Genomic DNA, 24,738 nt, shown 5'->3' with positions numbered 1-24,738 from the left:
TTCTTCACAGTCCAACTCTCACATCGCATATGACCACTGGAAAAACCATAGCCTTGACTAGACGGACCTTTGTTGGCCAAGTAATGTCTCTGCTTTTGAATATGCTATCTAGGTTGCTCATAACTTTCCTTCCACGGAGTAAGCCATTTTAATTTCATGGCTGCAGTCACCATCTGCAGTGATTTTGGAGCCTCCAAAAAAATAAAGTCTGACACTGTTTCCCCATCTATTTCCCATGAAGTGATGGGACCAGATGCCATGATCTTCATTTTCTGAATGTTGAGTTTTAAGCCAACTTTTTCACTATCCTCTTTCACTTTCATCAAGAGGCTTTTTAGTTCCTCTTTACTTTCTGCCATAAGGGTGGTGTCATCTGCATATCTGAGGTTATTGTTATTTCTCCAGGTGATCTTGATTCCAGCTTGTGCTTCTTCCAGCCCAGCATTTCTCATGATGTATTTTGCAAATAAGTTAAATACGTAGGGTGACAATATACAGCCTTGACGTACTCCTTTTCCTATTTGGAACCAGTCTGTTGTTCCATGTCCAGTTCTAACTGTTGCTTCCTGACCTGCATACAAATTTCTCAAGAGGCAGATCAGGTGGTCTGGTATTCCCATCTCTTGAAGAATTTTCCACAGTTTATTGTGATCCACACAGTCAAAGGCTTTGGCATAGTCAATAAAGCAGAAATAGATGTTTTTCTGGAACTCTCTTGCTTTTTCGATGATCCAGCAGATGTTGGCAATTTGGTCTCTGGTTCCTCTGCCTTTTCTAAAACCAGCTGGAACATCTGGAAGTTCACGGTTCACGTATTGCTGAAGTCTGGCTTGGAGAATTTTGAACATTACTTTACTAGCATGTGAGATGAGTGCAATTGTGCGGTAGTTTGAGCATTCTTTGGCATTGCCTTTCTTTGGGATTGGAATGAAAACTGACCTTTTCCAGTCCTGTGGCCACTGCAGAGTTTTCCAAATTTGCTGATATATTGAGTGCAGCACTTTCACAGCATCATCTTTCAGGATTTGAAATAGCTCACCTGGAATTCCATCACCTCCACTAGCTTTGTTCGTAGTGATGCTTTCTAAGGCCCACTTGACTTCACATTCCAGGATGTCTGGCTCTAGGTCAGTGATCACACCATCGTGATTATCTTGGTTGTGAAGATCTTTTTTGTACAGTTCTTCTCCTCTTAATATCTTCTGCTTCTGTTAGGTCCATACCATTTCTGTCCTTTATCGAGCCCATCTTTGCATGAAATGTTCCCTTGGTATCTCTAATTTTCTTGAAGAGATCTCTAGTCTTTCCCATTCTGTTGTTTTCCTCTATTTGTTTGCACTGATCGCTGTGAAAGGCTTTCTTATCTCTCCTTGCTATTCTTTGGAACTCTGCATTCAGATGCTTATAAATTTCCTTTTCTCCTTTGCTTTTCATTTCTCTTCTTTTCACAGCTATTTGTAAGGCCTCCCCAGACAACCATTTTGCTTTTTTGCATTTTTTTTCCATGGGGATGATCTTGATCCGTCTCCTATACAATGTGACAAACCTCAGTCCATAGTTCATCAGGCACTCTATCTATCAGATCTCGGCCCTTAAATCTATCTCTCACTTCCACTGTATAATCATAAGGGATTTGATTTAGGTCATACCTGAATGGTCTAGTGGTTTTCCCTACTTTCTTCAATTTAGGTCTGAATTTGGCAATAAGGAGTTCATGATCTGAGCCACAGTCAGCTCCTGGTCTTGTTTTTGCTGACTGTATAGAGCTTCTCCATCTTTGGCTGCAAAGAATATAATCAATCTGATTTTGGTGTTGACCATCTGGTGATGTCCATGTGTACAGCCTTCTCTTGTGTTGTTGGAAGAGGGTGTTTGCTATGACCAGTGCATTGTCTTGGCAAAACTCTATTAGTCTTTGCCCTTCTCCATAAGTACTCCAAGGCCAAATTTGCCTGTTACTCCAAGTGTTTCTTGACTTCCTACTTTTGCATTCCAGTCCCTTATAATGAAAAGGACATCTTTTTTGGGTGTTAGTTCTAAAAGGTCTTGTAGGTCTTCATAGAACCGTTCAGCTTCAGCTTCTTCAGCATTACTGGTTAGCGCATAGACTTGGATTCCTGTGATATTGAATGGTTTGTCTTGGAAACGAACAGAGATCATTCTGTCGTTTTTGAGATTGCATCCAAGTACTGCATTTCGAACTCTTTTGTTGACCATGATGGCTACTCCATTTCTTCTGAGGGATTCCTGCCTGCAGTAGTAGATATAATGGTCATCTGAGTTAAATTCACCCATTTTAGTTCGCTGATTCCTAGAATGTCGATGTTCACTCTTGCCATCTCTTGTTTGACCACTTCCAATTTGCCTTGATTCATGGACCTGACATTCCAGGTTCCTATGCAATATTGCTCTTTACAGCATCGGACCTTGCTTCTATCACCAGTCCCATCCACAACTGGCTTTGGCCCCATCCCTTCATTCTTTCTGGAGTTATTTCTCCACTGATCTCCAGTAGCATATTGGGCCCCTACTGACCTGGAGAGTTCCTCTTTCAGTATCCTATCATTTTGCCTTTTCATACTGTCCATGGGGTTCTCAAGGCAAGAATACTGAAGTGGTTTGCCATTCCCTTCTCCAGTGGACCACATTCTGTCAGACCTCTCCACCATGACCCGCCCGTCTTGGGTGGCCCCACGGGCATGGCTTAGTTTCATTGAGTTAGACAAGGCTGTGGTCCTAGTGTGATTAGATTGACTAGTTTTCTGTGAGTATGGTTTTCAGTGTGTGTGTCTAGGAGGCCTCTAGGCAGATGCTCAACTCCTGTACATCTAGACGCCTCTAGGCTGATACTTAGGTCTTGTGTGACTAGGAGGCCCCTAGACAGATGCTCAGCTCGTTTCTCTCTAGAGGACTCTAGGCTGATGTTCAGCTTGAGTGTTTCTATGAGGCTCCTGGGCAGAAGCTTGCCTGTATCTAACTAGAGGCCTCTATGCTGATGCTCAGCTTGTGTGTGACTATGAGGCCTCTAGGCAGAGGCTCAGCTCATTTCTCTCTAGCAATCTCCAGGCTAATGTTCAGCTCCTGTGTGAGTATGAGGCATCCAGACAGATGCTGAGCCTGTGTGTATATAGAGGCCTCTAGGAAGACACTTTCTTCAATTTAAGTCTGAATTTGGCAATAAGGAGTTCACGATCTGAGCCACAGTCAGCTCCCAGTCTTGTTTTTGCTGACTACAGATGACACCACCCTTATGGCAGAAAGTGAAGAGGAGAGTGAAAAAGTTGGCTTAAAGCTCAACATTCAGAAAATGAAGATCATGGCATCTGGTCCCATCACTTCATGGGAAATAGATGGGGAAACAGTGGAAACAGTGTCAGACTTTATTTTGGGGGGCTCCAAAATCACTGCAGATGGTAATTGCTGCCATGAAATTAAAAGACACTTACTCCTTGGAAGGAAAGTTATGACCAACCTAGATAGCATATTCAAAAGCAGAGACACTACTTTGCCAACAAAGGTCCGTCTAGTCTAGTCAAGGCTATGGTTTTTCCAGTGGTCATGTACGGATGTGAGAGTTGGACTGTGAAGAAAGCTGGGCGCCGAAGAATTGATGCTTTTGAACTGTGATATTGGAGAAGACTCTTGAGAGTCCCTTGGACTGCAAGGAGATCCAACCGCTCCATCCTAAAGGAGACCAGTCCTGGGTGTTCATTGGAAGGACTGATGCTGAGGCTGAAACTCCAATACTTTGGCCACCTCATGTGAAGAGCTGACTCATTGAAAAAGACCCTGATGCTGGGAGGGATTGGGGGCAGGAGGAGAAGGGACAACAGAGGATGAGATGTCTGGATGGCATCACCGACTCGATGCACATGAGTTTGGGTAGACTCCGGGAGTTGGTGATGGACAGGGAGGCCTGGTGTGCTGTGATTCATGGGGTTGCAAAGAGTTGGACACGACTGAGCGACTGAATTGAACTGAGGAAGACAATTAGCACGTGTGTGTCAATGAGGCTGTTAGTGAAATGATTACCTGAAATGATTGCCTGATGTATGTCTATGAAGTCTCTGGTCAGTTGCTCAGCTTGTGTGTGTCTATGAGGCCCCTGGGCAGATGCTCGGGTCGTGTCTCTCTATGAGGCCTCTGGGTAGACACTCAGCTCAGGTGTGTCTATAGACCTCTAGTCAGAGGCTTCTTGTGTCTATGTGGCCTCTAGGCTCAGCACGTGTGTGTCTATGAGGCCTCTAGGCAGATGCTAAGGCTGTGTCTATATACTGGCATCTCTGCTGACACTCGGATGGTGTGTGACTATGAAGCGTTTGGACTGACGCTCAGCCTGTGTGTGACTGAGACCTCTAGGCAGATGCTCAGTGTGTCTATGAGGCCTCTAGGCAGACACTGACACTCAGCTTGTGGGAATTAAGAGGCCTATATAGGCTGATGCTAACCTGGTCTGGATGTATGAGGCCAGATTGTTTATTTCTGAGCTATTCAGGGGCTTTTTTCTTCTGATGTTAACATATCTAATGCGCACCCCAAAGATCTTTCCTTTGTGATAGCTGAAAGTTTTCCTACTTTTATCCACTGTATAATGCAAAACCCAGAAGACCCAGACAGATTCCAACAAAACTGGCACAAACAGATTCCGCACTGATGCATTCAGATGAACTGATCCCCAGATCGGGTAAATGATTTACCCTATAAAACAAGTGAACTAATTCCAACTAGGCTACCCACCTCCCCAAGATTTACCTCCCAAATGAACTGGTTCCAACTGGGCCAGTTCCCAAATCAGGTAAATAAATTTACCATACAATTGAGGTAATTGTAACTATGGTGGGCATGCCCCACGAGGACTAATTCCCAATGAACCGGTTCAGGGTAGAGTCCAACACCACCTCCTCTCTGCAAATGGATACCCAATCAAATTTGCTTATTCCATAAAGGAAAAGCCCAGATTGAGGGGAAACTGTGTTCCTGTGTGCTCACCAGAGCAACTTACCCTCCAAAATCGAGCCCATTGGCTCTTAACACAAAAAGATACACAAAACATCATACTGGATGAACCAGCTATCGAATTGCATATACTTACCTTACAAACGAAATTGAGTCCCTTGACTCTAGAAGTTTGTTGGTTCCTTGTCTCAGCTGCCAAGTGCTGTGGGTAGCTGGTGCCACTTCAAGGAATCTTGAAGGAAAGAACTTTAGGACAACAAATGGTCCCAGCAGCTGCTAGGGTCTTGCCCCAGTATTCCCTGATCGGGGCCGGCTAGCCATGAGCAGCAAGGGTCCTGGCTGGCTAAGCCAAATTGTTTCCGAGTCCAAGCTCACTCTGCTCACCGCATGATAGGCAATGAATCCGAGAAATGAGATGTTGAGGCAAGGAAGGGACTTTAATCGGGGAGCCAGCAGACTGAGAAGATGGCAGGTTAGTGTCTCAAATTAACCATCTTACTGGGGTCTGGATGCCAGGTTGTTTTATAGACCAGAGAGAAAGAACCAAGGAGGAACTAAAGTCAAAAGGCAGAAGGAGAGGGAGATTCAGTGGGGAAGTAAAGTGAGAAAGTCTTCAGTCTTGAAAAACTTTTCCAAGGGAATGAAAACCCTTCTGAAGGGGTATATTACTCCTATCTCCAGGTGGGCAGGGACAAATTATCTCTCCCTGAGCTGAACAAAGGGACTTTAGTTTACGGTCAGGGAGGGGATAGGGACCTCCAAGCAAGCCATTGAGTATGATTATATAGTAAGTGAAGTAATGAAAAGCAAGTCAAAAAAACAGTTTTCAACATGGAGTCAGAATTGGCTTTCTTCCAGCAACAAGATGAAGGAACCCCATTTCACATTCCCTGGGAATAGACATGGGCAATAACCCCTTGAAGGGACATCCTCCACAGGCCAGAAAAAAAAATTTCAAGGCAGTTGAACCTGGATTCTAATACCCACACATGGGCCTATATTAAGAAAAACCATCATTCATAATAAAAATGCACCCCAACATTCACTGCAGTGGTACCTCCAATTGCCAAGACACAGACCCAGGATAAGGTCCAATGACAGATGAAATCTTAAACAAAGGTGGTTACCTATATAAAATGTGCTTTTACTTGGACTTGAAAAACCAACAATGAAATTATGAAATTAGGCCAATGGTCCCCACAGCGATGGACCTTGGAGGAAAATATGCTAAGAGAAATCAGCAACAGAGGAAGAAAATAGCAGAAGATGTCCTGGAGGGTGAAACTGGAAAAAGAGAGAGACAGAGGAAATCATTTATAACATAGAGACTCTGAGACGTAAACACAAACCCAGAATTCTAAAGAAGGGGGCGGGAAATGTAGAGTCAGGGATGAATTTGGGGGTCAGTACTAATGTATACACAGAAATGTGTCTGAAATAGATAATCCACAAGGATTATCTCCTCCTTCCCTCAGTCTGTCCTTCCTTTCACGTAGGCACTGAAATCTGTGCTCTGAAACCATAGGGTCTGGTTGCAGGTGGAAACAGTTGGACATGAAGTACTGCCACCTTGTGGACATTCCCTGTAACTACAACATGACCCCGGATTCTAACTGCACCTCCAATTTACAAGGCCTGTGGTGCCCTTAGGGACAGTGCCCTCACGAAAGGTCCCGCAGCAGGTTTTGCAGAAATAAATTCCAAAAACACCCAGCTTTCAAGAAGCCAATGGCAACAGGTAAATTTTCCTCACACCCTTTAAGGAAAAAAGATAAAAACACCAAACCAAGTCAGTCAGAAGGCAAGATGCTCAGCAAGCCTAATTATGACAGGAGGAATGGCAATCAAATCAGCAAGAAGAAATCAAATCCCATCTGACAGAACGACCATCCTGACTGTCAGCAAACAGTAAATGGTGGAGAGAGCAGGAAGATGATGGAACCCCCCGACAAGTGCCATGGGAATGGCCATTGCCAACAGCCCCTAGAAAGGACAGCCTCCGCAGGCCAGAACTGAACATTTCAAGAGAGCTAAGCCCAGGAATTTAATATCCACACTTGGGCCTCTGTTACGAAAAACCATCACTCAGAATGACACATGCACCCCAACATTCACTGCAGTGGGACCTCCAGGTGCCAAGAGACAGACGTGAGAAGAGGCCCATCCATAGGTGAAATCTTAGAGAAATGTGGTACAAGGAAGACAGAGGCAGAGCTCTCTGACACAAATCACAGCAAGGTCCTCTGTGACCCACCTCCCAGAGCAGTGGAAATAAAAGCAAAAATAAATACATGGGACCTAATTAAACTTAAAAGCTTTTGCACAACAAAGGAAACTATAAGCAAGGTGAAAAGTCAGCCCTCAAAATGTGAGAAAATAATAGCAAATGAAACAACTGACAAAGAATTAACCTCCAAAACATACAAGCAGTTCGTGGAGCTCAATACCGGAAAAATAAATGACCCCATCAGAAAATGGGCCAAAGAACTAAACAGACATCTCTCCAAAGAAGACATACAGATGGCTAACAAACCCATGAAAAGATGCTCAACATCACTCATTATCAGAGAAATGCTAATCAAAACCACAATGAGGTACCATGTCACACCAGTCAGAATGGCTGCGATCCAAAAGTCTACAAACAATAAATGCTGGAGAGGGTGTGGAGAAAAGGGAACCCTCTTACACTGTTGGTGGGAATGAAAACTAGTACAGCCACTATGGAGAACAGTGTGGAGATTCCTTAAAAAAGTGGAAATAGAACTGCCTTATGACCCAGCAATTCCACTGTTGGGCATACACACCAAGAAAACCAGAATTGAAAGAGACACGTGTACCCCAATTTTTAATGCAGCAGTGTTTACAATAGCTAGAACATGGAAGCAACCTAGATGTCCATCAGCAGATGAATGGATAAGAAAGTTGTGGTACATATACACAATGGAATATTACTCAGCTATAAAAAAAAGAACACCCTTGAGTAAGTTCTAATGAGGTGGATGAAACTGGAGCCTATTTACAGAGTGAAGTAAGTCAGAAAGAAAAACACCAACACAGTATATTAATGCATATATATGGAAATTCGAAAGATGGTAACCCTATATGCAAGATAGCAAAAGAAACACAGATGTAAAGAACAGACTTTTGGACTCTGTGGAAGAAGGCAAGGGTGGGATGATTTGAGAGAATAGCATTGAAACGTCTATATTACCATATGTGAAACAGATGACCAGTCCAAGTTCAATTCATGAAACAGGGCACTCAAAGCCAGTGCACTGGGACAACCCAGAGGGGTGGGATGGGGAGGAAGGTGGGAGGGGGGTTCAGGATGGGGGACACATGTACACCCGTGGCTGATTCATGTCAGTGTATGGCAAAAACCATCACAATACTGAAAAGTAATTAGCCTCCAAATAAAATTAAAAAAAAGAAATGTGGTACATATATTCAATGGGCTATTACTCAGACTTGAAAAACTACCACTGAAATTACGAGATCAGGCCAATGGTCCCACAGGATGGACTTTGGAGCATTACACACTAAAGTGAAGCCGGCAGTGAAGGAAGAAAATGGCAGACGACGTCCCTTCTAGGCAAAATAACAAAGAGGTACAGGGGAGGTAGTGCAGAACATGCAAAGAGAATCTGACATTCTAACACAAATGATTCCCAAAAAATAAATAAATGGAAACTATCAGGAATGAATTAGGAAGGAAGGCAAGCAGGCAGGCAGAGGAGAATCCTTGTGGATTAGCTAATAGAGATGCCTATTTCTCTGGGTATGTTAGAGATACTGGAGAAGGAAATGGCAACCCACTCCAGTATTCTTGCCTGGGAAATCCCATTGGCAGAGGAGCCTGTGGGCTACAGTCCATGGGGTTGCAAAGTGTCAGACACGACTTACCAATTAAATGACAACAAGCATGTTAGAAATACAGATTTCAGGGCATACATGGAAGGAAGGAAGGAGATAATCCTTGTGGATTATCTATTTTGTGGATTATCTATTACTGGTACAGATTTTTGTGTATAGGTTAGTAGCAACCTTCTAATTCATCCCTGGCACTTTCCCTTAAAAAAAAAAAAATTGGAATTCTTTGTATTTGAAAGTCAAACTTTCTTTCTGTGTCTTACATTACTTCCTCTGTACCTCCTTATTCTGCCTGGAAGGGATATTGTCTGCCATTTTTGTTAATTGCTGGCTTCACTTAGTGTATGTTGCTCAGAGGTCCATCTGGGGGACACCATTGGCCTATTTTAATAATTTTAGTGCCGGTTTTTCAAGTCTGAATAATAAGACTCATTGTATATATGCACACACTTCTGTAAGATTTAATTTGTCGATGGGCTTCATCTTGGTCTCTGTTTTGGCTGTTTTATGCATCAGTGCAGTGAATGTTGGGGTGCATGTGTCATTCTGAGTGATGGTTTTTCATAACAGAGGCCCATGTGTGGATATGAAAATCCTAGGCTTCTCTCTCTTGAAATTTTTAGTTCTGGACTGTAGAGGCTGTCCTTTCTAGGGTCTATTACCAATATCCACTCCCACAGCATTTACTGGGGGGGGGGGGTCCATCATCTCCCTGTTCTCTCCATCATTTACTATTTGCAGATAGTCAGGATGGCCTTTCTGTCAGATTGGATTTGATTACTTGTCATTTTGATTGCCATTCCTCCTGTCATAATTAGGGTTGCTGAACATCCTGTTTTCTCGCTGAATGGTTTTCATGTTTTTTTTTCCTTTATTCCCTTAAAGGGTGAGAGTGAAATTTACCTGTTTCCACTGGCTTCTTGAAGGGAGATGATGGAACCCCATCTTCACATCCCCAGGGAATAGACTTTGGCAACAACTCCTTGAATAGACAGGCTCCAGAGGTCAGAACAGTAAACTTCCAGAGAGCTAAACCAAGGATTTTAACATCCACATCTTTGCCATTATTATGAAAAACCATCACTCAAAATGACACATGAACCCCAATGTTCACTGCAGTGGTACCTCTAATTGCCAAGACACAGACCCAAGAAAAGTTCCACAGACTTAATCTTAAAGAAATGTGGTACATATATTTAATGGGCTATTACTCATACTTCAAAAACCACAACTGAAATTATGAATTTATGCCAATGGTCCCCACATGGATGGACTATGGAGGAGAATTCACTATATGAAGTCAGCATCAGATGAAGAAAATAGCAGATCATGTCCCTTCTACAGAAAATGTTAAAAAAAGAAAAAAAAGATACAGAGGAAGTAATTTACAATACAAAGAGACTCTGAGATTCAAGTACAGGCAAAGGATTCCAAAAAAGAAGCAAAGGTCCAGGGATGAATTAGGAGGTCGCTACTAATGTACATACAGATATCTGTATCTCTAATAGATAATCCACAAGGATTACCTCCTCCTCTCTTTCCTTCCACGTTGACACATATATGTATATCTAACTGGTACTCCACAAACACCCGATGTTCAGGCCAGGAAACTTTGCTCGAAATTCTGCAATAAGCTATATGGCAAACAATTCAAAAAAGAACAGACATTCTATATGTAAATATATACCATAACTCAATCAAATGGCTGTATACTGCCAAGAACAAAAGGGCAAATCAACTATATTCCCACTTAGCACTGAGAAAAGGAGAGAAAATCAATGCCTAGCTTATTTCCTCTGACCTCCCAGACTTGGGCTGCTATCCCATACTTGGAGTCTGAGCAGCTTCGGAACCCACGATTGGCCAAGAATGGGGTCCAACAGCCCAGCAGAGTGCCCTTAATTGAGTCCTCTCTTTAACCTGTTCTGTCTCATTTGCCCTGATGGGCACCAGAATCCCTAGTAAACCAAAAGATGATGATTCAGCCCTCTGACTTCTAGGACCTTAGAGAAGTCACCTAGCCTCCAAGTCTCCCAGTACTGGGGTCACCCAAGCCTCCTTCCTGAAAGTGCAGCCTTCTAGGCCCCTCAGCAGGGGCTGTGACCCAGGTTGGAATGAGCCTTGAGGGGAGGGGTGAAGCTTTAGGGGGAAGAACTACTGAGATACAAGCCCTTGGGTGTTGGCTCAGGCATGTTGCACTTTAATTTACAGCTCAGGAAACCATTATTTCCTAAGGTTCTGGCTGCCAAAGGAACCGTGTGGGGCATGAAGAAGTACTAACTACAACTTGATCAGTAGGGCTCACTGTCACCTCCAAATAACAAGACCTAGAGGGCTAAAATCCCATGGACAGAGAAGCCTGGTAGGTGCAGTCCATGGGGTTGCACAGAGTCGGACACGACTGATGCGACTTAGCAGCAGCAGCAGCAGCAGCAGAGGGCTACTTTTGCCTGGAAAATCCCATGGACGGAGGAGCCTGGTGGGCTGCAGTCCATGGGGTCGCTAAGAGTCGGACACAACTGAGCAACTTCACTTTCACTTTTCATTTTCATGCACTGGAGAAGGAAATGGCAACCCACTCCAGTGTTCTTGCCTGGAGAATCCCAGGGGCGGGGGAGCCTGGTGGGCTGCCGTCTATGGGGTCGCACAGAGTTGGACATGACTGAAGGGACTTAGCAGCAACAGCAGAGGGCTATTAATGACAACTGCCCTGGGGAAAGTTCCTGGGGTGGGCATTGCAGAAATAAATTCCAAAAACAACTGACTCTCCAGAAGACAATTGCAACACATAAATATTCCTCACACCCTTTAAGGTAAAAAATGCAAAAAACAATCCAAATGACCACAGGACATGATGTTCAGCATCCCTAATTATTATAGAAGAAATGCCAATTAAAACAACAAGATATCAAATCCTACCCGTCAGAATGGTCATCCTCACAATTCTACAAACAATAAATGTGGGAGAGCATCAGCAGATGATGGAATCCCCTTCCAACAAGGTCAGTGGAATGGACATTGCAAAGAGCCTCTAGGAAGGCCAGCCTTTGCATACTAGAGAAAGTCTTTCAAAAAGCTAAGCCTAGAATCTGATATATCCTCACCTGTGCTTATATTCCAAAAATAAAGCCATCATTCAAAAAGACACGAGCACCCCACTTTCACTCCAGCACTACTTACGACAGCCAAGTACAGACCTAGGAAGACGTCCGCTGACATATGAAAGCCTAAAGAAGGTGTAGTATGTATATCAACAGACTGTTACTCAGCCATTAAAAACTGCTACTGAAATTAGGAAATTATGCCCCTGGTAGCCATAATAGTAGACCTTGGAGGATCATACACTAAATGAAGTCAGAAAGAGAGGAAGAAAATAGCAGATAATAACCATTCTACTGCACTGGTCATAGCAAACGCCCTCTTCCAACAACATAAGAGAAGACTCTACACATGGACATCATCAGATGGTCAACAATAAAATCAGATTTGCAGCCAAAGATGGAGAAACTCTATACAGTCAGCAAAAACAAGACCAGGAGTTGACTGTGGCTCAGATCATGAAATCCTTATTGCCAAATTCAGACTTAAATTGAAGAAAGTGGGGAAAACCACTAGAACATTCAGGTATGACCTAAATCATATCCCTTACGACTATACAGTGAAAGTGACAATATATTCAAGGGATTAGAACTGGTAGACAGAGTGCCTGAAGAACTACAGATGGAGGTTCACGACATTGTTCAGGAGACAGTGATCAAGACCATCCCCAAGAAAAAGAAATGCAAAAAGGCAAAACAGTTGTCTGAAGAGGCCTTATAAACAGCAATGAAAAGAGAAGTGAAAGGCAAAGGAGAAAAGGAAAGATATACCCATTTGTATACAGAGTTCCAAGAAATGGCAAGGAGAGATAAGAAAGCCTTCCTCAGTGATCAATGCAAAGAAATAGAGGAAAACAATAGAATGGGAAAGACTAGAGATCTCTTCAAGAAAATTAGAGGTACCAAGGGAACATTTCATGCAAAGATGGGCACAATAAAGAACAGAAATGGTATGGACCTAACAGAAGCAGTTGATATTAAGAAGAGGTGGCAAGAATACACAGAAGAACTGTACAAAAAAGATCTTCACAACCAAGATAATCATGATGGTGTGATCACTCACCTAGAGCTAGACATGCTGGAATGCGAAGTCAACTAGGACTTAGGAAGCATCACTATTAACAAAGCTAGTGGAGGTGATAAAATTCCAGTTGAACTATTTCAAATCCTAAAAGATGATTCTGTGAAAGTGCTGCACTCAATATGTCAGCAAATTTGGAAAACTCAGCAGTGGCCACAGGACTGGAAAAGGTCAGTTTTCAGCCCAGTCCCAAAGAAAGGCAATGCCAAAGAATGCTCAAACTACCGCACAATTGCACTCATCTCACACACTAGTAAAGTTATGCTCAAAATTCTCCAAGCCAGGCTTCAACAGTACATGAACCATGAACTTCCAGATGTTCAAGCTGGATCTATGAAAGGCAGAGGAACCAGAGATCAAATTGCCAACATCCTCTGGATCATGGAAAAAGCAAGAGAGTTCCAGAAAAACATCTGCTTTATTGACTATGCCAAAGCCTTTGACTGTGTGGATCACAATAAATTGTGGAAAATTCTGAAAGAGATGGGAATACCTGACCTGCCTCCTGAGAAACCGGTATGCAGGTCAGGAACCAGTTAGAACTGGACATGGAACAACAGACTGGTTCCAAATCGGGAAAGGAGTATGTCAAGGCTGTGTGTTGTCACCCTGCTTGTTTAACTTGTATGCAGAGTACATCATGAGAAACACTGGACTGGATGAAGCACAAGCTGAAATTAAGATTGCCAGGAGAAATATCAATAACCTCAGATATGCAGATGACACCACTCTTATGGAAGAAAGCCAAGAGGAACTAAAGAGTCTCTTGATGAAAGTGAAAGAGGAGAGTAAGAAGTTGGTTTAAAAGTCAACATTCAGAAAACTAAGATCAAGGTAACTGATCCCATCACTTCATGGCAAATAGATGGGGAAACAGTGGAAACAGTGACAGACTTTATCATTTTGGGCTCCAAAATCACAGCAGATGGTGATTGCATCCATAAAATTAAAGATGCTTACTCCTTGGAAGAAAAGTTTAATATGCTGTCAACCTAGACAGCATATTAAAAAGCAGAGACATTACTTTGCCAACAAAGGTCTGTCTAGTCAAAGCTGTGGATTTTCCAGTAGTCATGTATGGATGTGAGAGTTGGACTATAAAGAAAGCTGAGCGCTGAAGAATTGATGCCTTTGAATTGTGGTGTTGGAGCAGACTCTTGAGAGTCCCTTGGACTGCAAGGAGATCCAACCTGTCCATCCTAAAGGAAATCAATCCTGAATATTCATTGGAAGGACTGATGCTGAAGCTGAAACTTCAATACTTTGTCCACCTGATGCGAAGAACTGACTCCTTGGAGAAGACCCTGATGCTGAGAAAGGTTGAAGGTGAGAGGAGAAGGCGACGACAGAGGATGAGATGGCTGGATGGCATCACCAACTCGATGGACATGAGTTTGAGTAAACTCCGGGAGTTGGTGATGGACAGGGAGGCCTGGCGTGCTGCAGTCCAGGGGTCCCAAAGAGTCTGACACAACTAAGTGACTGAACTTAACCCTTCTACACAAAATTTAAAATAAAAGAGAGATACAGGGGAACTAATTTTACAAAAAGAGACTCTGAGAATACCAACACAGCATTAAAACATGTATAATATAAGAAATGAATCGCCAGTCCAGGTTCGATGCAGGATACAGGAAGCTTGGGGATGGTGCACTGGGATGACCCAGAGGGATGGTATGGGGAGGGAGGTGGGAGGGGGGTTCAGGATGGGGAACACGTGTACACCTGTGGCGGATGCATGTTGATGTATGGCAAAACCAATACAATATTGTAAAGTAAAAAAAATGAAAAAGAAAAAGGAAAGGGCCAGGGATGAATTAGGCATTCAGTACTAATGTACACAGAAATCTGTGTCTCCATAATCCACAAGGATTATCTCCTCCTTCCTTCCTATCTTCCTTTCACATAGGCACTGAAATCTGTATGTCTACCATATATCCAGAAATCTGTATCTGTATGAGCTAATCCACAAGGCTTACTTCTGGCCTTCCTTCCTCGATTTCTTCCTTCCTTGCACATATACACAGAAGTATAATATACACATAGAAATCTCTAATATACACATAGAAATCTGTTGCTGGAATAGATAGTCTACAAGGACTATTTCCTTCCTTGGTTCCTTGCACATGTACAAAAAAATCTGTATCTCTAATAAATAGAGATACAGGGACCTGATGATCAGAATAGAGAACTTTACTGGACCTTGTTCAGTAAACTCCATGGAAAAAAATCAAAACAAAAACAGCTACACATATGCTGAATGCATCTGTCATAACCGAATCAGTTCGTTGTATGCTGAGGACAAACACAAAACTGCATATTGACTAGACTTCAACAGAGCACTGGAATGAGACTAAGGAAAAGGAAAGAAAAGTAATGCCTACTTTATTCCCTCTGACCTCCAAGACATGGGCTCTTATTCCATCCCTGGACCTGAGGAGACCTGAGTCCCAGGGCTGGCCCCTGGTGGGGTTGAGATGGCCCGGCAGGGTGCCCTTCACAGAGATACCCTTCATAGTGTTAGGGTCTCTTAAACCTGTACTGTCTGGATTTTTTCTCGCTGGGACCAGAATCCCTCGTGCACCCCAATGATGGTGGCCTGACCCTCTGGCTCCGAGGATACAGGGTAGACTCACCAAGCTGAAGCCTCCTTCCTGAGAGTGCAGCCTCTATACTTTGTACTAACATAAATAAATATGAATCTGCAATAGATAAACCCAAGGATTATTTCCCTCACTCCCTTTCTTCCACATATACACAGAAATTTCTGTCTCTAATAGATAAGGTCCATATAGTCAAAGCTATGATTTTTCCAGTAGTCATGTATGGATGTGAGAGTTGGACCATAAAGAAGGCTGAACACCAAAGAACGGATGCATTTGAACTGTGGTATTAGAGAAGACTCTTGAGAGCCCCTTGGACAGCAAGGAGATCAAACCAGTCAATCCTAAAGGAAATCAACCCTAAATATTCATTGGAACGACTATTGCTGAAGCTGAAGCTCCAATACTTTGGCCACCTGCTGTGAAGAGCTGACTCACTGGAAAAGACCCTGATGCTGGGGAAAGATTGAAGGCAGGAGGAGAAGGGGATGAGAGAGGATGAGATGGCTGGATGGCATCACCAACTCAATAGACAGGAGTTTGAGCAACCTCTGGGAGATGGTGAAGGACAGGGAAGCCAGGTGTGCTGCAGTCCATGGAGTCGCAAAGAGTTGGAAACGATTGAATGTCTGAACAAAGCTGGTGGAGGTGACTGAAATCCAGCTGAGCTGTTTCAAATCTTCAAAGATGATTCTGTTAAAATGCTACACTCAATATGACAGCAAATTTGGAAATCTCTATGATCCAATGGATGTTGGCAATTTGATCTTTGGTTCATCTGCCTTTTCTAAATCCAGCTTGTACATCTAGAATATCTCAGTTCATGTACTGTTGAAGCCTAGCTTGAATGACTTTGAGCATTACCTTGCTGGCATGTGAAAATAGTGCAATTGTGTGGTAGTTTGAACATTCTTTGGCATTGTCCTTCTGTGGGATTGGAATGAAAACTGACCTTTCCAGTCCTGTGGCCACTACTGAGTTTTCCAAATTTGCTGTCACACTGAGTGCAGCACTTTAACGGAATCATCTTTTAGGATCTGAAATAGCTTGGCAGGATTTCAATCACCTCCACTAGCTTTGTTCATAGCAATGCTTCTTCCAGGCTTCCCAGGCGGCTCAGTGATAAAGAATCTGCCAGCAATGTAGGAAACATGGGTTCAGTCCCTGGGTCAGGAAGATCCCCTGGAAGAGGGCCCAGCAACCCACTCCAGTATTCTTGCCTGGAGAATCCTAAGGACATAGGAGCCTGGCAGGCTACAGTCCATGGGATCACAAAGAGTCAGATACTACTAAAGCGACTGAGCACACACAAGGCTTCCATAGGCCCTCTTGACTTCACACTCCAGGATGTCTGGCTCTAGGTGAGTGACCGCACCATCATGGTTATCCAGGTCATTAAGACATTTTTGTACCTAAGTTCTTCTGTGTATTCTTGCAACCTCTTCTTAATATCTTCTGCTTCTATTAGGTCCATACCATTTCTGTCTTTTATTGGAACCATCTTCATATGAAATGTTCCCTTGGTTTCTCTAATTTTCTTGAAGAGATTTCTAGCCTTTCCCATTCTATTATTTTCCTCAATTTCTTGCATTTCACAAGGCCTGGAGGGCTGTTAATGATAGCTGCCCTCAGGAGAGGTCCTGTAACACGTATTGCAGCAATAAATTCCAAATGCCAATAGGTAAATTTTCCTCACACTCTTTAAGAAAAAAAAAATAAAGCAATGGGCCACAGGACAAGTTGCTCAAAATCCCTAATTATTACAGGAGGAATGCCAATCATAAAGACAACAAGAACTTGTAACAGTTTTTAATAAACATCAGATCAGATCAGATGCTCAGTTGTGTCCGACTCTTTGTGACCCCATGAATCGCAGCACGCCAGGCCTCCCTGTCCATCACCAACTCCCAGAGTTCACTCAGACTCACGTCCATCGAGTCAGTGATGCCATCCAGCCATCTCATCCTCTGTCGTCCCCTTCTCCTCCTGCCCCCAATCCCTCCCAGCATCAGAGTCTTTCCCAATGAGTCAGCTCTTCACATGACGTGGCCAAAGTACTGGAGTTTCAGCTTTAGCATCATTCCTTCCAAAGAAATCCCAGGGCTGATCTCCTTCAGAATGGACTGATTGGATCTCCTTGCAGTCCAAGGGACTCTCAAGAGTCTTCTCCAACACCACAGTTCAAAAGCATCAATTCTTCGGCACTCAGCCTTCTTCACAGTCCAACTCTCACATCCATACATGACCACAGGAAAAACCATAGCCTTGACTAGACGAACCTGTGTTGGCAAAGTAATGTCTCTGCTTTTGAATATGCTATCTAGGTTGGTCATAACTTTCCTTCCAAGGAGTAAGCGTCTTTTAATTTCATGGCTGCAGTCACCATCTGCAGTGATTTTGGAGCCCAAAAAAATAAAGTCTGACACTGTTTCCACTGTTTCCCCATCTATTTCCCAAGAAGTGGTGGGACCAGATGCCATGATCTTCGTTTTCTGAATGTTGAGCTTTAAGCCAACTTTTTCACTCTCCACTTTCACTTTCATCAAGAGGCTTTTGAGGTCCTCTTCACTTTCTGCCATAAGGATGGTGTCATCTGCATATCTGAGGTTATTGATATTTCTCCCAGCAATCTTGATTCCAGCTTGTGTTTCTTCCAGTCCAGCATTTCTCATGACCTACTCTGCATATAAGTTAAATAAGCAGGGTGACAATATACAGCCTTGATGTACTCTTTTTCCTATTTGGAACCAGTCTGTTGTTCCATGTCCAGTTCTAACTGTTGCTTCCTGACCTTCATACAAATTTCTCAAGAGGCAGATCAGGTGGTCTGGTATTCCCATCTCTTTCAGAATTTTCCACAGTTTATTGTGATCCACACAGTCAAAGGCTTTGGCATAGTCAATAAAGCAGAAATAGATATTTTTCTGGAACTCTCTTGCTTTTTCCATGATCCAGAGGATGTTGGCAATTTGATCTCTGGTTCCTCTGCCTTTTCTAAAACCAGCTTGAACATCAGGAAGTTCATGGTTCACGTATTGCTGAAGCCTGGCTTGGAGAATTTTGAGCATAACTTTACTAGCGTGTGAGATGAGTGCAATTGTGTGGTAGTTTGAGCATTCTTTGGCATTGCCTTTCTTTGGGACTGGAATGAAAACTGACCTTTTCCAGTCCTGTGGCCACTGCTGAGTTTTCCAAATTTGCTGGCATATTGAGTGCAGCACTTTCACAGCATAATCTTTCAGGATTTGAAAGAGCTCAACTGGAATTCCATCACCTCCACTAGCTTTGTTCGTAGTGATGCTTTCTAAGGCCCACTTTGACTTCACATTCCAGGATGTCTGGCCCTAGGTCAGTGATCACACCATCGTGATTATCTGGGTGGTGAAGATCTTTTTTGTACAGTTCTTCTGTGTATTCTTGACTCCTCTTCTTAATATCTTCTGCTTCTGTTAGGTCCATACCATTTCTGTCCTTTATCGAGGCCTTTGCATGAAATGTTCCCTTGGTATCTCTAATTTTCTTGAAGAGATCTCTAGTCTTTCCCATTCTGTTGTTTTCCTCTGTTTCTTTGCATTGATCGCTGTGGAAGGCTTTCTTATCTCTTCTTGCTATTTTTTGGAACTCTGCATTCAGATGCTTATAAATTTCCTTTTCTCCTTTGCTTTTCGCTTCTCTTCTTTTCACAGCTATTTGTAAGGCCTCCCCAGACAGTCATTTTGCTTTTTTGCATTTCTTTTCTATGGGAATGGTCTTGATCCCTGTCTCCTGTACAATGTCATGAACCTCATTCCATAGTTCATCAGGCACTCTATCAGATCTAGGCCCTTAAATCTATTTCTCACTTCCACTGTATAATCATAAGGGATTTGATTTAGGTCATACCTGAATGGTCTAGTGGTTTTCCTTACTTTCTTCAATTTAAGTCTGAATTTTGCAATAAGGAGTTCATGGTCTGAGCCACAGCCAGCTCCTGGTCTTGTTTTTGCTGACTGTATAGAGCTTCTCCATCTTTGGCTGCAAAGAATATAATCAATCTGATTTTGGTGTTGACCATCTGGTGATGTCCATGTATAGAGTCTTATCTTGTGTTGTTGGAAGAGGGTGTTTGTTATGAGCAGTGCATTTTCTTGGCAAAACTCTATTAGTCTTTACCCTGCTTCATTCCAATGTAACCAAAAAACTAAAAGACACCAAGAAATCAAGTCACACTTAACAGAATGGCCATCCTCACAAGTCTACTAAGAATAGATGCAGGAGAGAGCTGGGCAGAGAGGAAACCCCTACACAGTCAGTGGGAATGGACATTGGCAAAATCCCCTAGCAAGGACAGCCTTCACAGGCTGTCCTGTGAATAAAATTTCAAAATAGCTCAGTCCATGACTTGACAGACCCCCACCTGGCCTATATCCTGAGAAATCCATCACTGAAAAAGTCACATGCACCCCAACATCCACTGCAGTACCACTTACAGTAGCCAAGACACAGGACCAGAAAGATGTCATCTAATAGATTAAAAGTTAAAGAAGATGTGGTACATATATACAATGGAGTATTACTCAGCTATGAAAAACCACCACTGAAATTTTGAAATTATGCCACTAATTGTCACAATGATGGAGGATGGAGAATCATAGATAAGTGAAGTCAGCCAAAAAGAGAAAGAAAATAGCATATGATGTCCCTCTGGGCAAAATAAAAAGCGAGATACAAAGGAACACACTTATTCAAAAAGAGACTCTGAGAATTCACACACACACAAAGGGTCCCAAGAAAACTGAAAGAGCAAGGATGAATTAGGAGGTCAGGTCTAACAGAAATCTGTATCTGTAATAGAGAATCCACAAGGATTCTCTTTTCTTCCTTCCTTCCTTCCTTCCAAATATACACAGAAATTTGTATCTCAAACATATACAGAGATATCTGTATCTGTAATAGACAATCTAAAATCATTACCTATCTTCCTTCCACACATACACAGAAACCTGTATCTCTAATAGATACTCAAGAAGGATCTGATGTTCAGCACAGGGAACTTGGTCTACCTTCTGCCATAACATCTACGGCAACAGAATCCAAAAAGAAAAGACACGCTGTGAGCATATGGCATAGATGACGCAGGGGGCAGTACCCTGCAAACACAAAACTCCAAAGTGACTGTACTCCAACATAGCATAGACATGAGATTAAAGAAAAGGCAATACCGAGCTTCCTCCCTCCCTCCTCCCTGACCTGGGCTTGTCTCCCATTCCTGAGCAGGCTTGCATCTTCACATCTGGACAGCGAGACATCTTCCCATCAAGGCAGCCAGTGGAGACAACCAAAATTTTAACAGAGACAGGCAACCCTGTGATTTCGGCCCCACTAGGTAAGACAGGAAAGCAAGCTGATTGTAGAAGCACGTGAATGGAAACATATGATGGGGAACGTGTACATAAAGCAATGTTTCTCAACTCTAAAGAAGTTGGAAGTAATGCCAAGTCCAGCGTCAGGAAAGTGAGTAGAGATGATCATTCCAGGTAAGGGAGACAAGGACAGACAAATATTGCATGATCACTTCTAGGTGTGATCTAAAGATGGATAAACATGAACTTATTGCCTGGAGACACAGAATCACAGACTTAGAAACTTCCCATCACCAAGATATAAAGATGTGGAGCAGGGAGAAGTGAGCTTCTTCAGACTAATACATGCACAATCCTATTCATAAAATCAGTCACCAGGACCTACTGCATAACACAAGGAAACTTACTCCACACTCTGTATTAACCTATAAAGAAAAAAACCCAACAAATCACATAGACATCTGTGTAGATGGGAAACAAGGCAGGCGTCCAAGTGGCCAATTGAAGAGGTAAGTTTAACTCACACCCTTTAGAAAATATAACATGAAAAGATGTCAACGTTGCTACTTATTAGAGGAATGCAGATCAAAACTACAATGAGGCATTTCCTGACATGGTTCACAACAGCCATTGTCCAAAACTAGAGAAACAATAAATGCTGGAGAAATCGTGAGAAAAAGGGAACCCTCCTAGACTGCCAGTGAAAAGGTAAACCAGCAATAGCCTCGTGGAGAACAGCGCACAGGCTTTTAAGAAATAAGAATCAAATTAGAATACTCCCTAACAGCATACACAAAAATAAACTACAAATAGATTAAAGACCCAAAGGACAGATAATACAAAACTCTTGAGGAAAAAGGTAGAATGCGCTTTGACATAGAACACAGCAAGTTCTAGTTTGACCCACCTCTTAGAATCATGAAAAATAAAACAAAAATAAATAACTGGGACTGAATTCCCCTTAAAAATGATGGCAGACATATGACTCAGCAATCCCACTGCTGGGCATACACACTGAGGAAACCAGAATTGAAAGAGACACGTGTACCCCAATGTTCATCACAGCACTGTTTATAATAGCCAGGACATGGAAGCAACCTAGATGTCCATCAGCAGATGAATGGATAAGAAAGCTGTGGTACATATACACAATGGAATATTACTCAGCCATTAAAAAGAATACATTTGAATCAGTTCTAATGAGGTCGATGAAACTGGAGCCTATTATACAGAGCAAAGTAAGTCAGAAAGAAAAACACCAATACTGTATATTAATGCATATATAGAAAATTTAGAAAGATGGTAACGATGACACTATATGTAAGACAGCAAAAGAGACACAGATATAAAAACAGACTGTTGGACTCTGTGGGAGAAAGCGAGGGTGGGGTGATTTGAGAAAATAGCATTGAAACATGTATATTATCATATGTGAAATAGATCGCCAGTCCAGGTTTGATGCGTGAGGCAGGGTGCTCAGGGCTGGTGCACTGGGATGACCCTGAGGGGTAGGATGGGGAGGGAGATTGAAGGGAGGGTCAGGATGGGGAACACATGTACACCCATGGCTGATTCATGTGAATGTATGGCAAAAAACACAATATTGTAATTAGCCTCCAATTAAAATTTTAAAACATGATTCCAGAGCAGAGGAAACCATAAAGACAACAAAAAGACAACCCTCAAAATCTAATATTTGCAAAAAAAAAAAAAAAAAAACCACCCATGAGGAATTTATCTCCAAAATACACAGTTTATGCACCTCAATATCAAAGGAAATGCAATCAAACAGAGGCACAAGATTCAAATGGACATTTCTCCAAAGAAGGCATAGAAGTGGCCATGAACTACATGAAAAGATGCTCAGCATCTGTAAGTATTAGAGAACTGCAGCTCAGAAGTACAATGTATTATGCCTCACAAAGGTCAGAATGGTCAGAACCAAAAATCTACAACAATAAATTCTGGAGAGGGTATGTAGAAAAAAGAAACCTCCTACCTGGTGATGGGAATAAAAGTCAATACATTCATGAAGAAGAACAGGTCATGGTTCATTAAAAACTAAACAGAGAAGTTCTATCAGATCAGATCAGATCAGTCGCTCAGTCGTGTCCGACTCTTTGCGACCCCATGAATCGCACCACGCCAGGCCTCCCTGTCCATCACCAACTCCCGGAGTTCACTCAGACTCACGTCCATCGAGTCAGTGATGCCATCCAGCCATCTCATCCTCTGTCGTCCCCTTCTCCTCCTGCTCCCAATCCCTCCCAGCATCAGAGTCTTTTCCAATGAGTCAACTCTTCGCATGAGGTGGCCAAAGTACTGGAGTTTCAGCTTTAGCATCATTCCTTCTGAAGTTCTATAGGACCCAGAAATCCCATTACTGGGCATAGATCCAGAGAAAACCATTATTTTTAAAAGACAGGTGCACCCAATGTTCTTGGCAGCACCATGTCCAATAGCCAAGACTTGGAAGCAACCTAAGTGGATAAGAACAGATGAATGGGAAAAAAGATGGGGTACACGCACACAGTGGATTATTACTCAGTCATAAAAGGGTGACATCATACCATGTCCAAAACAAGGAAGGAAGTAGAGAGGATACTAAGTGAAGTGAGACAAAGGAAGGCAAGTACCATATCATCATATGGAGGTGGATTCTAAAAATGGATACAAATGAACTTCTTTGCAAGCAGAAATGGCCCTATAACATAGCAAGTGAAAGTCAGTCAGTGTCCAACTCTTTGCCACCCCATGGACTATACAGTCCATGGAATTCTCCAGGCCAGAATATGGAGTGGGTAGCCTTTCCCTTCTCTAGGAGATCTTCCCAACCCAGGGGTCAAACTCAGGTCTCCCACATTGCAGATTCTTTACCAGCTGAGCCACCAGGAAAGGCCACAACACAGCAAAGCACCTAACAGTTACCAAAAGGGAAATGTGTTGGGCAGTGAGAAATGAGCTGGTGGAGATGAACACACACACACTACTCTTTATGAGATAATCAGCGAGGACCCCTCACTACTGCGCACTCAACAGCACACAATAAACTATATGGGAAGAGAACCCAAAAAAGGACATGTACACGTCTATGCATAAGTGAATCATGTTGCTGTCCACTTAAAAAATAAATAAACCCTACAACATTGTAAGTCACCTATACATCAATAAACACAAGTTATAAAACGTGAATGTCAACTCTATTCCCCTCAGGCCTTGGTGACCTGGGCTGCTGTCACATCCGTGAAGCCTGGGCAGGCTTGTTTCCCAAGGACGGACTGTCACGGGGCTGACGGAGCTGGGAAGGATGTGCCAGCCAGTGAGCCCTGCCCCATGGACCTGGTGAGCCTGTTTTCTGCACGGGCCCACAACCTCCAGTTCCAGGAGGACCCTCCTACAGTGAAACTATACCTACTGCACCCAAAGGATGTGGAGCCTCTGGGCTGGAAGAGCTTTGAAAAACCCTGTGGGCTCCATGTCTCCTGGTGTTGGGGTTCCCACCTCCAAACCCCTTCCTTAGGATTGCCCCACCTATGGATGAACCTCCCCAGAGTGGTGTTGCAGAAACTTGGATGTGTCCAGGGGATGGGGTAAGGAAGGAAGAAGGAACAGGACACAAGCTCTAAGTGTTTCTTGTGGCACATTCCACCTTAATTGACAAACCAGGAACCGGACTTTCCCTAAGGTCTGGTTCCCCCAGTAACTCGAATTAGGCATTAAGCCATGCTGCACCCCTGGTGGCTATTTTCCATAACAACTGTAAAACCGATGCTCATCGGCACTTAACA

At 43.0% G+C, this 24,738-nt stretch overlaps 1 long non-coding RNA gene across 10 annotated transcripts in view; it reads right to left on the bottom strand.

The window, feature by feature from the left end:
• Window positions 1–2,132: 2,132 nt before the first annotated feature.
• Window positions 2,133–24,738, bottom strand: part of LOC147349548 (uncharacterized) — a 47,125-nt gene continuing 24,519 nt past the window's right edge. For 6 of the 10 annotated variants that reach the window (XR_015149941.1, XR_015149939.1, XR_015149940.1 and 3 more), the window contains exons 3-4: window positions 5,093–5,510; window positions 2,133–2,251 (exon numbers count right to left, since the gene is read on the bottom strand). This is a non-coding gene — a long non-coding RNA (uncharacterized LOC147349548). The other 4 variants (XR_015149938.1, XR_015149944.1, XR_015149946.1 and 1 more) reach the window with 3 other exon arrangements.

Source organism: Bos grunniens, chromosome 21 (assembly GCF_055505025.1).
Source record: "Bos grunniens cultivar Pamir isolate PY7600 chromosome 21, Bosgru_T2T1.0, whole genome shotgun sequence".
Lineage (NCBI taxonomy): Eukaryota > Metazoa > Chordata > Mammalia > Artiodactyla > Bovidae > Bos > Bos grunniens.
Note: the sequence above shows the minus strand (reverse complement) of the source record. Positions and strands in the feature narration are given on the sequence as shown.